This window comes from Durio zibethinus, chromosome 17, assembly GCF_047325235.1.
Source record: "Durio zibethinus cultivar Kanyao isolate XHJ-2024 chromosome 17, ASM4732523v1, whole genome shotgun sequence".
NCBI lineage: Eukaryota > Viridiplantae > Streptophyta > Magnoliopsida > Malvales > Malvaceae > Durio > Durio zibethinus.
Genome location: NC_143178.1, coordinates 25,010,366 through 25,019,490, shown reverse-complemented (window position 1 = coordinate 25,019,490; position 9,125 = coordinate 25,010,366). Strand labels below are relative to the sequence as shown.

The 9,125-nt window shown below is 25.3% G+C and overlaps 1 pseudogene; it reads left to right on the top strand.

The window, feature by feature from the left end:
- Positions 1-2,356: 2,356 nt before the first annotated feature.
- On the top strand, positions 2,357-5,149 carry LOC111275315 (8-amino-7-oxononanoate synthase-like; annotated as a pseudogene).
- Positions 5,150-9,125: the final 3,976 nt, after the last annotated feature.

The window sequence follows — 9,125 nt, the reverse complement described above, 5'->3', positions numbered from 1 at the left end:
AAAAATTTCAATTTATCCTTTGAACCAAAAAATGCCCTAAATAGAAGCCATGAAAGGAAAGGAATTCGACCGAGCATTTGACAAGATTGCAAAATAGAAAATAGAGATTTATTATTTGCAAAAGCTTGGGAAAATGGAATAAGGAAATCTTTTCATAAAAAAAAAAAAAAGGAAATTGTCGGAGAAGTCCAAGCTATAGCAGCCTTTTTCTATTTTACTTTTATTATTTATAAAAAATAATAATCAACTTCTCATTTTAGGTCTATTATTATTTCTTATTAGTACCATATAAAATAAATAATACTGTAATTTTTAAATTTAATAGTAAATTATCAATAATTTAATAATAAATTATTCATTTATTAGTAGTACTTTAATGTTAATTTAATAGTAATCATTGATAATTTAGTGTTATATTATTGATAACTTAATATTAATTTATTGATAAAATAGTACTAAATTAATGATAACTTAATTATTAATTATTGATAAATTTATTATATTTGAAATTGTTAGGATTTGAATCTTGATTACTAACAAAAATGAAATTACAAATTTCATCTTGGAAAACTAAGATAAATTTACCATTAATCTATTTAATAAAAAAATTAGTGAAAAAATTTTAAATTTATTGAAATAATAATGTTATTATATAAAAAAAAATTATCTTGTAATGGAACTAAATCCTCGCTTTTTTATGAGAATCTATTGTTAAATATATAATGACATACATTTTATTAATAATTATAAAAAATATATAATACGATACTAAAAGTTACTAAAACTACATTAAGAGGTTACTAAAATTTTTTCAAAGAGTACCAAAATTGTATCAATAGTTACCATAATTATACCATAAGTTATCAAACTAATATTGAAGGTTACTAAAATTTTATCAAAAGTTATCGAAATCAAAATTATATCAAAAGATATCAAATTTGAACCTTGGTTCTAGCAAAAACGAAATTATAAATTTCATCTTGAGAGGTTAATATAAATTTACCATGAATCTATTTAATAAAAAAATTAGTGAAAAAGTTTTACATTTGAATGAAATAATAATGGTATTATATAAAAAGAAAATTAAAATAATAATATTATTATATTAAAAAAATTGTCTTACATTGGAATTGAATCATCGCATTTTTTTATGAGAATCTATTATTAAATATATGATAGTACAAATTTTATTAATAATTATAAAAATATATCATAAGATATCAAAAGTTACTAAAACTACATGAAGATGTTACCAAAATTTTATAAAAGATTATTGAAATTGTATAAAAAATTACTAAAATTATATCATAAGTTATCAAATTAATATTGAAGTTATCAAAATTTTATCAGAAATTATCAACAGCAAAATTATAACAAAAGTTATCAAATTGAACCTTGGTTACTAGAAAAAACAAATTACAAATTTCATCTTGGGAGGCTAAGATAAATCTATCATGAATTTATTTAATACAAAAATTTAATGAAAAAATTCTAAATTTGAATTAAATAATAATGTTATTATATAAAAAAAAATCTTATATTGGAACTAAATCCTCACTTTCTTATAAGAATCTATTGTTACTAATTATAAATTTTATTACTAATTACAAAAAATGTATCATAAGATATCAAAAGTTAATAAAACTACACCAAGAGGTTACTAAAATTTTCTCAAATATTGCTAATTGTATCAGTAGTTACCAAAATTATATAATAAGTTACCAAAATAATATTGAAGGCTATTAAACTAATATTGAAGGTTACCAAAATTGTATTGAAGGTTACCAAAATTTTATAAAAAATTATTAAAATTTACTTATATTATACTAAAATTAAAATTAAATTGTTAATATTTATATTTTATCATAATATCAAAAAATTATTAATTGAAATAAATTTTTAAACATAAAAAATTATAAGTGCATCACGCACCTAAAATTAATATTTCTTAATTATAATTCAACAAAAGTGAAACTTCAAATTTGTTAGATACTGTAAAATTCATATGCACTTATTAACTGCAACTTAAAATCTTTCTATATTACAAAATCCATGCACCCTTATTTAATTATAAATAAAAAGAATTATTTTTTTATTAATTAAAATGAGACTATATAAATTTCTTTGAGAATTATAACGTTACTATATATATCTTGTGGATCCTATCAAATTCTCCAACTTGATTTGTGGAACAACGTACAAAATAAATTTAAAAAAATAATAAAAAAAAATAAGTTGGGTAATTTTCATTTTTCAATGATTAGGGTATATATATTTTAGTAAGGGTGTTCCACTATAAATATAGATGGATGTGATGAAATAGAAGCGTAGTGAACCAACTATAGCTCCTCTTTTCCCTTTTTTTTTGCAAACAAATTGGCAATTAAAAGACAGGAATTTGTTTTTCGAAATGGAATTAATGGGGAAGAAGAGCTTCTGGGATATGTGGATTGAAGAAGCACTTCCAAAACTTGAGTATCGCAAAATGTTTACGCCTTTAAGGCCCATGAATTTGTCCATTGTAGGACAAGAAGAAGAGGCTCAAACCAAGTTCGACGAAGATGAATATGAGACATTCCAGGGAATTCAGCCTTGGGATCGACTCTCTGTTCAAATTTCACTCACACAAGCTTTCTTCCAGCGATTGATTGATGGTATAACTTTTAATTTCCTTTCACCTACTTAACACATATATATATATAGTTAAATATTATGGTTGTTGTACATGTATGTGCCACAGGAGGTGAAATTATCAGCAAAAATGAAAGAGATGATCATCACAAAATCAGTTCAAATCAGGAACAGCAATTCAGGAAGCTAATTCTATTTGCTGACAATGATTTCTTGGTTTGAGTAGGCATCCGACAATTGCAAAAGCTATGGCCAAGGTATATTTAATTGTTGATGAATATATATGATGGATTAATTAATGATTTTCAACATTCAACTCAAAATATATGACATGCAGGCAGCAATGGAACAAGGAACAGGTCCAAGGGGTTCTCCACTGATCTGTGGATATACCAATTACCACATGGCACTAGAATCCAGCTTGGTAAAATTAAAGAAGAAAGAGGTAACACAAACTTACTTTTCCCGAAACTTTGTAAATTGGAATTCTATAAATATTTTTTAGTAACGAATAAGAAAACAAAGCATGGGTTTCCAAATTCAATGGCCACAATTAGTATATTTCTTCTTGGAGCTTTGATCTGTTCATTTGATTATCGAAATTTGGAGTAGAAACTATATATAACTGGCCTGGGCAATTGGGGATATATGGTCCGGGCCTGTCTTCTTTGCACTTTAGGATTCGCAGCCAATATGGCCGTGATGGTTGCAATCGGAAGCCTTGCCCCGTCGCTATCTGCAGGGAGGAGGCCAACAAAAGAAGAAAAGACTGCCATATTTTCCGATGCGCTTAACCATGCATCAATAGTTGACGGGCTTAAACTCGCTAAACGACATGGGGGAGTCGAATTTTTCGTGTATAAGCACTGTGACATGTCTCACCTTGATGCTCTCTTGTAGTTTTTTTTTTTTTCCTACATTATTAAAATGCTTTCAATTCGTATACTTTACTATCATATAACAATTAATTTTTTTTTGTTTTTCTAAAATTTTGACAGAACAAACTGTAAAATGAAGAGAAAAGTAGTGGTGACAGATAGGTATGCCATGTTAACTATTTGAATTTCTTCTTTCAATTTTCATTGCTATTTTAGTTGAGAGAATCAATTTAATGTAAATCTTGAAAATGGCGAATCAAGATTTGATCAAGTCTATCTTCTTTAACTGCTTGTTCAGTATGGATGGAGATTTTGCACCCCTGGTTGAGCTGGCTCCGCTTCGCTAGAAGCATGGATTTTTGTGGGTCCCTGATGATGTAAGTCCTTCCTAAATATTCAATTCCTTATAGAAATTATAAGAATATTTCGTTATAGTAGGATGTTTGTCTCGTAGATTAATTGAATGCTTTACTTACAGATCATGAATAGGTTCATGATGTATCCAATTTTTGGGATACAGACTAAGAACTTGTTGTGTTGACTCAAGGATCAATAATACTAATCATATGGTAAAAAATTTTCACCTTTCAGGTTCATGGAACATTTGTTTGGGGCAAAAATGGTGGGGGAGTAGCTGAGGAATTCAACCGTGAAAAGGATATTGACATCAGCGTCGGCACTCTGAGTAAGGCAGCATCTTCTCTTGGAGGGTTCATAACATGCAGGTAATAACTTCAGCATATATATTTATGTTCAGAGTACACCAAGGGAATTGCAATTTCCTTCTACAAGAGAGTCTCTAAAATGTTGAACCAGCCTAATTACACCAATGGAGAATTACCAAATGTGATTTAATTTCTGACATGAGGACCAAAATCTGGAAACAATTCATCCAATCAAGGGTTCGTTCTTTTATATTTTCAACACTTGCGCCAGTTCCCTTAGCTGCAGCCTCATATGGTAAGTTAAAGCTTCCTTTTCCCAGTTAGTTATAATACTGTGTCACTCTTCTGCTGCTGACTTTATTGAGTTCAACGTATGAATCAGCCGCGGTCATGGTGGCAAAAAAAGAATCATGGCTTAGAATGGAAATTCGAAAACGGATGTAAGAGTTCCAAGCTTTAACAGGAATCCCTTATCACAAGTCAAATAGTAAGCGTTATAATCCGAGATGCCGAGTAGACATGCAAAGCCAGCCAGTTTGTTCTCTTTCACTTTTTAATTAATTTCTCTTTCTCTTTGTCACTGATTATGTTCGTCGCTATATAGCTTCTAACACAGTAAATCGCCATTGATGAAGCAGGGAATTGTTAGAATCCGGTTTCTATGTCGTGCCAGTCGGACCCCCAGCAGTTCCTCCCAACACCGCAAGGTTAGACAAATGCTACATACACATAATCTTGTTGCATATATATATATATATATTTTGGTATGTGTGTGAATTTTATGTATTTATTACGTCAATATAATCTCTCTCTCTCTCTCTCTCTCTCTCTCTCTTTTTTTTTCTCAGATTACGATTGACTTTGACTGCAGTGCATACAACAGAAGATATAAAAAGGCTTGTAGCTATACTATCTGACTACGTCAAGTTTCAAGTTCCCAGCATCAACAGCTCCAATTTAAGTGCCAGGCTTTAGAAAATGTGCGATTACTTTGGATCATAAACATGGATTCCTTACACATCTACTTCTATTCATAATGTGCTGAATTATTCATTTATGCACTTGAACAAATTTAATTTAAAAATTGTTATATAGTTCTCTTTGTTGAACAAACTGAATTCAAATTGATTATAAAACCAAATAAAAAGAAAGCATAATCTATTATTTATAATTACAATTTTTCTTTAGAAATACTTCTAAAATTAAAATAATTAATTAATTTAACCACAAAAACAATAAAAGAAGACATTAAAGATGAAGGATAAAAAAGCTTGAATAAAATAATTTTAAATTGTTACGAAAGATAAATATAAAATATTGGATTCTAATTAGTTACTATTTTAATTCAAATTTTGGTTATATTCAATCGTTTGAGTTATAAATAATTACTAAGTTGTTGGCTTTTAAATTAAAGTAATTGAAATCAAATTAAGTTAGTTCATTTTTATAAGTATATGTATTATATTAGTTTTAATTATACTGAATTGAATTTTGAATTGTTTCAATTTTGAGTTGATTAATATATATCATTTTAACTATACTTTTATAATACTAGTAATAAACTTCAAAATAAAATGAGAGCACAGCACAATAAAAATTCAAGTGCAAAAGTGATGAAAATATTAATAATAATTCCAAAAGAAAATAATTATGCCCAAGTCTTACAAAAATTGAAAGATATATCATTTTTTAAGAATTTTAAAATTTGTATTGCAAAAATGTTAATCTAGATCAACGAGTTTATAATCATACATTTGTTGATCAAGTTGCAATTATATGGGTTGAGGAAAACAATTAATTCAAACACTTTATTTAAAAGAGATATCATATTTCATACTAATTTAGGTAGACAATATAGCATTAAACATTATTTAGATTTTTATGACCCCTCACAATATTCTTTACTCTTTTCAAATAGAGAAGTTGATTAATATCAAAATATAAAAAAAGTCCCTTTGATTGATACTAATAAAAATAAAAGTAATAATTAAAAATATATAATTTTTTCATTTACTAGTAGAAAATTTTATAGAGTATGCACATGTAATTATTGTGAATTTACTATTGTTCAAAATTGTTGTTTGTTTAATTTTTATAAAGTTTATTTAGTAAATTTCTTCTCATTATTTTTATCATATATATAACAAAATTTTTACCAAAATTATGTACTTGAAGATGGAAAAATAAGACAAAAGTTTATTACTTTTGTTGGTGATAGAATACTTCAAAATTTTTTAATTTTTTATATGTAATTGTATTTCAATAACATGTATGAAAATATATACACTAATAATTTAATCAAGTTATTAATAAAACTTATCTTAATACATATTATTTTTCTATAAACTAAAAAATTTGAAGAGTATCTTAGAAATATTGACTTAATAAACATTGTATATATTTATTTAATTAAGTTTTAATACTTGCATTAGTATACTACATGTTATGATTTTAACTTATTATTACATATTAAACTATAAAATAGTAAATCAATATCATGTTCTCATGCTTTTCAAGTTATTTACACTTAAATTTTTGTTACTTTTTTGTCCACTAAACAAATTACATCCTTTCGCATATATTATGTTTACTTTCTTTTTGAATATACATAAATCAATAACAAAATAGTAGATAATTAATAACATAGTAATTAATAATTGAAAACTTAAATGTAATGAGTATAAATTAGTAGCAATTATTGATAATTTAGTAGTAAAATAGTGATAACTAAATAGTAAATGAATGATAATTTAGTAGTTAATAATTGATAACTTTTTAATAACTTAGTAATAATATAATAATAAATGCATAATATACCATAATGGTAAAATAGTTATAATATAGTTGTAAATGTATAACAATGACATAATGATTTTGGGACCGTTAGACAAAAAAGAATTTTAGAAAATTGAAAAAAATAAGAGAGTAGTCATCGATTTCTTTTAGGATGTAATTGACAACCCAAAAGTTTATCTTTTTAATAAAACAATAAAATGAGTTTAAAGTTTATCAAAAAAATAATTTTGGTCTATGAAATCAGAAGTGGATTTGGAAGTCGATTATATGTGGGGAATGATTAACACCTCCACAACACCCATGAAAATTGGTACCCATTAATCATACATTATTTTCAGTGTTGGATAGAATGGTTTTGATATTAATAATAATTTCTTTCACCTTTTGAAGAAGAAAAATCAATTTTATTATAAATTTTCGATTAGGAATATTGTAGAACTCTTTAAGATAAAGAATTATCTTCAAATTCTTTAAAGATAATTCTTTTCACCTAAAATTTACCATGTCATTCCTTGAAAAAGAAAATAACATTCTTTACAGAAAATATTATTGGTGACTCTCCAACATCTAGGTAGAGTACCAAGAATTATTTCTTTTGGAGTGCTATTTTTGTTTGATTTTATCAATCCATATTTTTAATTACACATTTTTTTAAAACATTTTATGCGAAAAAGCCAATGAGGGTATAATTATTTAGCAAATGACAATGAAAGGTATAAACATACGAAATGAGTAAAAACAATAATAAATAGATGTGTATATGCCAATGGATGCTATGCAAGATGATGAAGTGTAATTTTAGAATTGAGTTCTTAAACATAATGAGGCCACCCTAACTCTTTAACATCTAGACAGAGTTTAGATACGACTATTTATATTTAAGATCCCATTTTTAATCATATTTTTTTATTTGTTTAATTTTATTATTATTATGGGTTCAGGATTCGTACGAAAAAACTTACGAAATAAGGTTTCCTAAATACCCCCATATTCTTGGTGGTATTCCGAAACAAATTACTTTATGTGAAATTTTTGTACATATACTTAGAATTTTTAGATGGTTTTGGGTATGTGTTTAAGTTAAGGTTTTAGAGTTAGAATGATTTTGAATGATGATTTTAGGATGCGAGATGAATTTCGGGTTAAGTTTAAATCTAGGATCTTGATGGATTTTTAGGATTTAAAGTCTCGTTTTAGGGTTACGAGATTTTAGGGTTTTGGTTTTAGAATTTTGAGGTTTTATGGTTTAGAGTTTTAAAAGTTTAAGGTTTAAGGTTTTGAGGGTCTTAAGGTTTTAGATTTTAGGGTTTAGGGTTTTGAGGGTCTTAAGGATTTGAGATTTTAGGGTTTTGAATTTTAGGGTTTTAGGTTTTAGGATTTTAGGGTTTCGAGTTTTCAAGGTTTTAAGGTTCCAATTTTAAGGTTTTGACTTTAGGATTTCAAATTTTAAAGGTTTTCGAGTTTTAAAGGGTTTTAAAAAATACGAATATCTCTAAAAATCACAACATCTAAGTAAACTTTTAAAGCAAATTCGATTTTTATGATTTTCGAAAATTAGCTAAAATTTTTTCATAGATTTCTTTTTTTATAAAAAATTATTATTGTTATTTATTACTTATTTGTTTTTATTCTTATTATTTAATAATTTCTCAATATCTAAGTGAAATTATTTATTATTATTTATAAAATGATTTTTATTCTTTCCATCATCTAAGTAGGGAAAAAAATCTTTTTTTATTCTATTTTCATTATCATTTTTATATGTATTTTATTATGTTATTTATTTTTTTGGTTATTATTCTTCTTTATTTTTCAAATTTAAATATATCAACAAGTTTTGAAATCTTTTTCATTTTTATTATTGTTATTATTATTTAGTATTTTATTATTTTATAAGGTTTATTTTAATTTTTTTAATGGAATTTATAATTATAAAAATTTAAATCTTAATTTTTATTATTTATTGTTATTTATTATTGTTATTATTTAAAAAAAACAATAAACATTCATTCTAGCAAATTTAAAATTTTAAACATGCATAAATAATAATAATAATAATAATAATAATAATAATAATAATAATAAATATAAACAATAAATAATATTAAAAAATTAAATTCAAAAATTCAAAAAAAAATTACATGAACCGGATTGA